This window comes from Anoplopoma fimbria, chromosome 15, assembly GCF_027596085.1.
Source record: "Anoplopoma fimbria isolate UVic2021 breed Golden Eagle Sablefish chromosome 15, Afim_UVic_2022, whole genome shotgun sequence".
NCBI classification, from domain to species: domain Eukaryota; kingdom Metazoa; phylum Chordata; class Actinopteri; order Perciformes; family Anoplopomatidae; genus Anoplopoma; species Anoplopoma fimbria.
Window position 1 is genome coordinate 6215313 of NC_072463.1, and position 9870 is coordinate 6225182.

A 9870-nucleotide genomic window follows, 5' to 3' on the forward strand; every position below is an offset into this window, starting at 1 on the left:
ACACCTTGCAGAATCACAGATCACCAGTTAGAGATAAGAAGTCGGTTTCATCATCTGACTAAAATCCAAGAATGTCAAAGGTAAATCTGCAAACTGTTTTTTACTGTAATCTTTGTCATGCAATAACAAAAAGCTTGACAGGCATGGGAACAGTAACAGTGCTTAGCAGATGGCCAATTGAGGACTTTAAAAATGCTGATACTACTGTATGTGCACTATTATACTCTACTATGCTACTGTTCTGTTCAGGCAATACAGAATGTAATAAAAGATTCATATAGAGTCGTGAATCCAGGACCTCTAAGAATAGCACAGTCTGAGAATTAAAAGCACAAATATTTCCACTTAGGTGTCACATAAACATGACAAGTAGAGCTGTTATATAAATACATCAGTGGTGGTATTAACACCAGGACTTAAGAGTTTTTCTTGTATCAGTAATTGTGCCGATTTATTGTCTAATCCTTGAAAACTTCACACACCCCCACACAGAGCTCCTCTCAGAAAACTTAATCCAGCTGGCACTGCCGCTATCTCTGCCTGCGGAGACACAACACACAGGGAGTCGAACATGTGGGAGGACAGCGAGTCCCATCTATATCGGCCCCTCCATCGCATCGTTGGCAAGCTTTCCCAGCCTTGACGACGTGCGTCAACAGGATCTATAATCCTCCGTGCAGACAGTTCAACCGTCATAATCTTTCCACATTCTAGCAACAAAAAAAAAAATGACACACATGTAAAGGAATCCAAGGTCAAACAATACCTGTGGGGTCAGACTTCTCACTTTGGGTTTATGTTTACACTGGCTGGTGTTGTGTGTTTCAGTTTCGTCTGGCAGAGAGAGTTTTAGGTTTCTGGACTTTGGACGGGGTGCCCGAAACCCAAACACTTCTCCTGTGAGGGCAAATATTTGCCTTTAACCTTTTTCCTTTTCCTTAACACAACACGGTATTCTGTCTGCAGCCTCTTTGTCTGTTTACAACAGCAACGTGTCCTCTCTTTTATCCTGTTTTGTCCTCCAGCGTAGATTGTGTTATACTAAAGCGTTTAGTTTACAGGATACAGTCAAGGACTCGGATTTAGACTCAGCACAGATAATAAAAGCCACCATGCTCAAGGATGTTGTGCCCTACGAGGCATCTTCCGTCGTTGTACCCCAGCCGTGACCCCAGCCGTGACCCCAGCGCCTTCTGCTCAAGCGAAAGGAGACAGATTCACAGCAGAGCAGATCTGATCAGATGTTGAAGAGTAATGTGAACAGAAACAAGTACACAGTCTGTTCTTTTCTTTTTTGATCTGAACACATGTGATTCAGATCAATGTCATCTTAATTCTGCATCTTCACCAGGAAAACATAAAGAAATTGTTAAATATAACCACTTAAGGCCAAACGTCAGAAATGGCATAAAGATTAGTCAGTGAAATGGTTTTGGCCTGAAATATGAGTGAGTTAAGATTCAGATTAACACATATTTCACCCTTTAATTTTAAACTACTGTACCTATCATTATATATGCAAGCACAGAGAACTGTCATCTGACTCAGCAGTTCCCCTCAGCCTCACAACGTTTTAACATCTTGCAGCTTCTTATTTATCTTTTTCGTCCCCAAACTTTAATATTTGTGTGGTTCAGTCTCACTGCTCTCATTAGCATAGTTTCCATCTCTTTCCAGCAAAAAACACTCAGATATCCCAATATACACCGAATAGAAAACAGATAAAGTTAGCAACTAGTAGGTGAGCAAAGTTGAGTATTTCAGTTGCTAAAGACGCAGATATTTACCTCAGGAAAAGTAGTTTAATAAAGAATATTAAACCTACTTTGAACGTGGTGGACAGAAACTCGACTCCAAATGAATCATAATGTTTTCATGTCAGCTCTACTCTAGTGCTAACTAGAACCATATAGGGTTTTTCGTCTTATCCCAATAGGAGGTTCCACCTGGAACTTTTTCAGATGGTTCAAGAACCCACCTGTTAAAGGTTCCAACCAGAACCCCCAATGAAAGGTTCTACAGAGATCCCTTCTATGGTGTGATGGTTCCAACTAGAGCCCACTCTGGAAGTTTTATCCAGAACATTTCCACCTTCCAACCCATTTATATTCCAAGGGTCATCTAGAACCCTGGGTGGGTTCTAGATTTAAAATAGAGTTCCTCAGAAGCAATTTCTTTTAGGAAGAACCTCAGCCCTTCAGAAGGAACACTTTTTGAACCCTCATTTCCAAGTGTGGTGCGTAAACTGTTTGCCATAACAAGTACACGGTATCACTTTTAGAAAATGAATCAATTTCCGTGTTGTGTTTACAGTTTGCTCTGTTACACTCAAGTGACCAACACACATTCATTTATGCTACTTTACAGATTTATTTACATTTATGAGCATCAGACAACCTAAATCTTTTGTGTTTACTTATTTCCACAGTTCTTGGCTCGGGGCGTTGGATTATCCGGTCACCTGTATCATTGTTTTGGTCTTGATCGCTCCATCTGATAACCTAAACAAATGCCTTCTGAGCCATGCCAGGCTTTGATGAGCAACGTCAAAAATTCTGGACAGGGTTTTCAAATTTGTAACCCAAAATACTGGTGTTGCTGTTAAGGTGTATATTTCAGTCTTTCTGTCCCCCCACTCACTTTGCACTCAACCCCCAACTCACATATTTAGAGAATGTTTTTATTGCAGTCGTAAGAGGAGGGCGGGGGGGTCACGCTTCAGTATTCGGGACATACCACAGAGCCGTACTGACCTACCTGTGTTCAGCATGCAGGAACTGGAACATTAACCTGCGTGTGTTGACATTTATCCTTTGGGATGTTACATTAGCGTTAGTGCAACATTTGTGGAGCAGATCCTGAGAGTTAACAATGGGGAACCCGGAGCAAACATACATGCACATTCCATGCAGTGGGGGTGGGGAGGAGATGAATGGGTTGCGTGGGGGGGGGGGGGATGTTTGTTTTGTTGCCTCTGCTCGGCCTCTGGCTCTGTGACCTCCACGGCCGGGAAGGGATCAGCGATCACAATCAACACTAATCCCTGATACACACCAACAACAGATATTCTAATCCCCCGCTGTGACAATCCCGGTGCGAGATGTTGGACAAGGTGATTTATGACTCGGGAACAACCGGTGACCTGTAATTTGGGACGAGACAATAACCCCCGCTGACTGAAAGCTGCTGATTTCACCGAAAAGTAAACATCTTAGTTCACGTTAATGGACTCCGGATGTGCTGCTCAGCTTGGGAAGTATAACAATCAGGTCTCGTCTCACAGAGAGCAGCTAATCGCCCGTGTCTTAGGTAACGTTAGCTGAGAGAGAAAAAAAGGCTGGTTTTCAAGGTGTTCCGTGTTTGAGCACACAACATCAGTTACAAGGCAACTGCTTGCTCAGGAGCTTTTTCACTGACACACTTTAACCTTGACTGCCAGACAACACATTCTATTAAAATGTGGTGGTTATTAATAGCACGTCAGGACCTGTACAGCCGCCCAGGTGTGAGGATCTCATAGTTCAGTCGTGTGCTATTTTCATTCTTCTGTTCAATACACTCCTACAACAAATACATGCTGCAAGGACACATATTGACATGGAGGAAATTTATTGTCAACCCAAGCAGAAGTGGAAATCTTCTTGTGGCCTTAACCTCAGCTTGAATTTAGCCAGAGGACCAAACCACTGACCTTGCTCAAAGGCACAAAGACCAGCTGTAACGGACCAGCATCAAGTCCTTGATCTCCGGCTCTGGCTAATCACACTAAAGTTGAACCCCGCACTGACAGGCGGAGAGAATCAATAATTGTTTACGATTGTTATAAAAAGGTCCATTAGACATCCATCTCAGTAGCTCGATACTCTCCTGTCCTGATCGCTTCGCGGTCAGAGAGGCCACACATGGGCAAAACACATATAAATCTACCCATCATGCAATACTCAGAATTGCATTCAATACCTGCAATTAATAATTTAGCACATATACCAGTCAGTGATCTTTACGATAGGGATGCCCAGTGCCAAGGGAAGTTCCAATAAAAGTTTGATTGTTTGAGATCTGAGATTATGACACCTAGTCTGACAAAATGAACAGCGGTGCAAAAATAAATGCAAATGGTACAAAAAGTTTGTCAAATGCACTTTTAGAAGTTTAAGTGAGCATCTTAAGATCTTATAATTGCCAGATTCTTCTTACAACCACAGACTGGATAAAGGCTTTGAAAAATTGGATTAAAAAATCTACAAAAATAGTACATTTTGTCCATTACTTCAGTTTGAGTGGATTTCTGCTGCTGTTTTGGTTGATCTGAACAGCACTGAACCGTTGGTTGTGGTGGAAACAAGCAAACAACAGTGTTCTGACTAAGACTGTGAAGAAGCCAGAAAAAATGTCTGTAAACACTGCAGGCTGCAATATTTTTTTCAAATCTAATTTTAAATATTTTATGAGGATGGAAATGTAATCAAAGTGTTTGTTAGAATCCAATCGTACAAACAAATCTCTGGGAAATGTAGTGCAAGAACAAGCAACCAAAGTTTCACTTCAGTCAGTAAAGATGTGATTTCCTTGAATGAAGAACATGTAGCGATGTTCTTTTAAATGGACCTGACTCTATGAGCAGAGCTGACAAAGTGCCAGGTATGACAGCTGGTGCTTGGATCTGGCCCGTATTGACTCACAGCTCCTAGCACGACCCCGTGTTGCTACATTAGCCACGTGGACGGCATTTCAAAACAAAGCAACATGCCTTTGCACCCAAAACATACACACACACACACACACACACACACACACACACACACACACACACACACACACACACACACACACACACACACACACACACACACACACACACACACACACACACACACACACACACACACACACAAGACATATACTGTGTGATCTATCCTGGCTCATATTTCTCACTTCAGGGCACATATTGAGATGAAACACTCACAGATGATTCTCAGTGATGACAGTCTGCAAAAGTGTGGCGTCTGTATGAGGACAATGTACTAAAGAGCGCCTGAAAACGGCGTAAGCATGTGTCTCTTTTTTATTAGTGAGTTGGATGCTGACAAAATAATGATTGTTTTATCCCAATGTGTTTAGATTGTTTCATCCAGTACTTTGGTGGAATATGGACAGAAAACTTTAGTGTCATGTCTCAACATTTTAGACCAATCATCATAAAGACCAATGAAAAATAAAATAAAATTGGAATTAAGCCTACATAAAAGAAATTCTGACTTAGCTGTATTCCGCAACTCTACTGGTCAATATGCATACTGTATACTGATAAAACTGAATTTGCATTCCTTCTTTTCTTCTTCACAAGAATCTTTATGAAAAGACAGGTATGAAACAGTTAAATGTTTGAAACGTGCCTTTACAGATTGACCTCCTGCTCTCTGTTCCAACTGTAACTGTGCTCATGCATGCTTTTTCTAAGGAATAACAGATTATTAGATTGTTCCCTTTCTCTTTTACCTTCAAATAGATGTTGTTAAGATGATTTGGATAAACTGCTGGCTTGTTAACATCTTGTCTGATCATCTGACTGCTAGCGTTTCTCGCCCCATTGGACTTAATTTTAGCTTTGTGTTAACAGATCTCACTGTAGCATTTACTGTGGTGAATGCAACATTATCATGACCAATGGTAGGAAAAGAAACAAACATTAGACCCAAATGGTGATAAACCAGAATTATCCTTTAAGGCTTTTTTTTTTTTTCCTTTTAAGAGATTAAAAATATCCCCTAAACCCACTGACCTCCAATTCTTAATGCCAATATGTATCTCTGTATATATGTAAATAAAGTACTATGTCCATTAAACCGCATTAAAGGGATGTTTTTTATCAGATGACGTCCCGAGCCAGTGATAACAACGTAATGCTACATTGGGCATCTGATCCGCGTATACTATTGCGGTATAGTCTTACATAAACACGGTGAATGAAGCCAGTGTAGTGTTACCATTGTGTATTCTTTTCACTGTACCATCTGGTGACTCACACTCCTCCACCCCGCCGTCCTCTCTTCCTTTGTTTATGTTTTCCTCCCTCTCTCTCTCTCTCTCTCTCTCTCTCTCTCTCTCTCTCTCTCTTGCTGCCTGTGCATTGAGAGAAACGAGCTGGTGACTGTGCAGATGTGCGTATGATGCTCGGCCCTTTTGTGTCAGCAAATACAGCCGCAATTGTTTCAGCCAAACAATGAGACAGAAAAAAAAAATATATATAATTACAAGTGCTGTTGGTGAATGAGAACAAACAACGTTCAAATCTAGAGGGAAAATGGGGAAAATTCTCAGTAAGTGACTAACATTTGTTATCAAAAGCTTCATCGTGACAGTTTTGTGCGTATAATAATTAGACAATAGAACAAGCTGTCTAATCTCTGCTCCATTATTTCTGCTTACTATCCCATTTCTTGGTGCCACAGAGAAATTAATGGATTCTCAGACGGTATGTGAAGAGGGCTCTGGCACAATAACTTAGATCAATGCCCTCATCTATCTGCCTGCCTGCGGGGATCTTCATCAGTACTGTTCTTCAACTAGCTTTATAGCGCGCCAGGGCTTCAGAATTACGACCTGCACTTTCCTGACAATATTGCATTCTAAAAGGTTTTAAGTGACCTGTTTCATTATTGCTCTCAGATAGAATTACTGTACTCTTGAGTGTACCTAAGTCTTCCCCTCACTATAACACTTTGTAATTCATCCTTCCAAGCAGATACCCTTTCCCTATTTCCCAGATATTTCCCTCAGGGGTGAGAATATTGAATCATGCAACAGACCAGCCATCTGCCCTAATGGCCTCTGAATGGATCTACATTCAAACTCATTCAAAGAAACTACAGAAAATCAACACGACCATCAATATCACACAGATACTGTAGTACGGTTTGAGCTTCCACCTCTCTTGACCCGACATTGCTCAGTAAGATTGGTATGTATTCTTAACAGAGCGACCAAATGAGAGCAGTTAGACAACATCTGCCGAGCTTTTGACTGAACGCACGGCATCTTAGACTTCCCGTCCAAGCTCCAAGGAGATTAAAAAAAACATGATTGTTGTCAGATTTAAACTGCAGCAATTTACATGCATTCTCTTGAAAGCTAAGAAATAAAAATGTAGAAGTTCAGGGTCATCAAGTTCAGATATACATAACTGTTGTAGTGTGCAAACATAATACAGTTTCCAGTAAATCTGAGGAATGCATTTTCTTCCAACAACACCTTCCAGATACCATAATTCTCGACAAAGTACAATAAGGTTTGAACTGAATAAATGGCAGGTTGCAAAGGTTGCAACGTCCTCATTCTGATCCCTGTTCTCAGGTTTCAAAATCTTCCAAAAAAAGCCAAAACCAGAACAGAGCATGCTGTTATAGCAGCATATCAATGTTTTTTGCAATAAAACATTCCCAAAAAATATATTTTTGTATAATGTTTGGGTGTCCACATAAGTCACCTGGACGATATATATTCGCTGCTTGCTCATCTATATGTTTTTATTGAATAATATGTAAGATTTCTAAGGTGCTGCTCCACAAAATTCTTGCTGCTGTGTAACATAGAATATTTCCTCTGTGGTTGTTCACAGCTATTGTACATAAATGGTTTTTACCCACATCTGTGTTTTTATCATTTAGTGTCACAGTGCAGCAAAACAGAAAAAGGGTTGTTTTTACCTCCCTTTGGGGGGTTTGGGTAATAGCTCCATGTGTCACATTAAGCTAAGGGAAGGGCTAATGGCAAGGACTCTCCATGATGACTGAAGTCTGGCGATGGGAGTGGGGGGGTGGGGGCTACTCATCTTCCCCTGGGGGAGACAGAAACACAGAGGGAGTTATTTCAATTAGTCAGATACTGCCACAACCAAAAGCCCAACCTGCTCCCCGCTGCACCTCCACCACCGGCCAGAGACAAGTAATCAAATCAAGACCGGGGAGATGCAGACAAAAGGCTGGAAGCACTCTGCGGTATGAGAGGGAGGAAGATGGGGGCGGGGGGGATGTACGCTGTACAACATGCCACATGTGCCATATTTGGAGTGGCATTCGTTACAGTGGTTTTGGGTTGTGTTAGGAAAAGTTTTTTTTGGATGATTTAGGGGACAAAGAGTGAGAGCGGAGGAAAACTTGCTCAGATATCCAAAATTATGAATGACAATGTTTTGAATGTGTTGCGTTAACTATATGCCATTCCCAATTATCCACCAAATGACATTTTCATTTTCACTATTTTCTCAGCTTAAAACATGACTGTAAGCTGATCAGCTCGCTGTCTGATCCATTGATTTTGGAGTGCAGTTTCTTTCTTTTTGTTAAAGATTTTAGCCTCTTGGTAAAGCTTTGTTGTTCCCAGGTCCCTTTCTGATGTCACTTCAAAGCCGTGTGTGCACTCTGGGCCGGAGGGGGTTCAGCATGACTTGACCAGGCACACTTCCGTGCCCCTTTTCATGTTCGGCACTCCATTTCTCTCTCTGACAAGCAGTTTTGAGCAGAGTCTGGGCCCCCCGAGCACTAATTACAGGTCACCATGTCAACTAAGAGGGGGCGCTCCCCACTTTTAAAAACCAATGGCTGACATCATGAAGGGGGAGGACAGGGCTTTAGGGAGAAACATAAGGGTCCCGTATACAAGGACTTTATCTTAATAAACATGGAGATGAGGCATGTGTTCATTTGTTATCGTGGCTCAGTGGGTGTCCACTCAGAGCCTTCCTTTCTTCCTTCTTATGTAAGGTTGACGGCACTTTAATATCACAGCATCCTCTTGGATTCCCACATTCCTAGCTTCCCTACTGCTTGCTGCCTTACTACAGCTTTTAATTAGAAGCACAAAAACACAGTCTTCAAGTGCTTCTTTATTCCAGCCCCACCAATGATTCGCCAGCCTTGATGTTGTACTAAGGTACAAAACTGTAAACTTTTACAAGTTCGGTCCCTTTCACAAATTGTATAGTATTTCTCCTATTTGATATTCATGATTCTTGACTTATGTAGTTTTGCTTTTTCTTTTTAGTATATTTATTGTTTTGCACCAAGGTACAAACTCCTTGCATGTGAAGCGTACTTTGCAATCAACCTGATTCTGAAACAAACCAAACAGTAATAGTAGACATGATGTGCATATTATTGTGTATTCTAGTCTTTCAATTGACCCTATTTAACAGCACTTAATTTAACTGACATTTGATTTAAAGCCAATTTGACTTTGATCCAACACAACTCACTTACCCTGCTACAATATTAAAGCCTATATATAGGCTGTTTAAATGTGTCCATCTCATTAAGTTCAAAGTCATCTTACAGCAGCCTACATTATGATAATTTGATGTCTTATGATATAATATGATTGGGCATTTTATAAAGGGGACTTGGTATCCTTCCTTTATCCTTGTTAAAAGATTTATTACAGGGTTTCATAATGGTCCCAGTCAAAAAAAGGGCATGATGAAAAGAAACCCAGTTGTAGAGTGCTGGGCAAACATAAAAAAATAAACTGCCCTACATCTGAAAAACTATAATTTTTTCCTGAGCTGGCTTTTAATTCATGACGCCGGTACTATTTCTCTCTGCCGACTTCCAAAATGAATGCGGCAGAGTTCCAGACCAGCAGAGTCGGGAGGAATGGAATGAGAGGCAGCCGTGGGCGATACCAAGTGCGGATTTCATAGGGGTGTGTGCACGGCTATTTCCGGGATTAAAGGGCATAAACACACACACTAATAGGGTGAAGTACATTACTGAGTATGTTTTGACTTTATTAAATTATATCTATTTTACAATGACAATTTAAATCAGCGTCGTTGATAAAAATAAATCTCCTTTACCCCGGTGCACCCCTCCC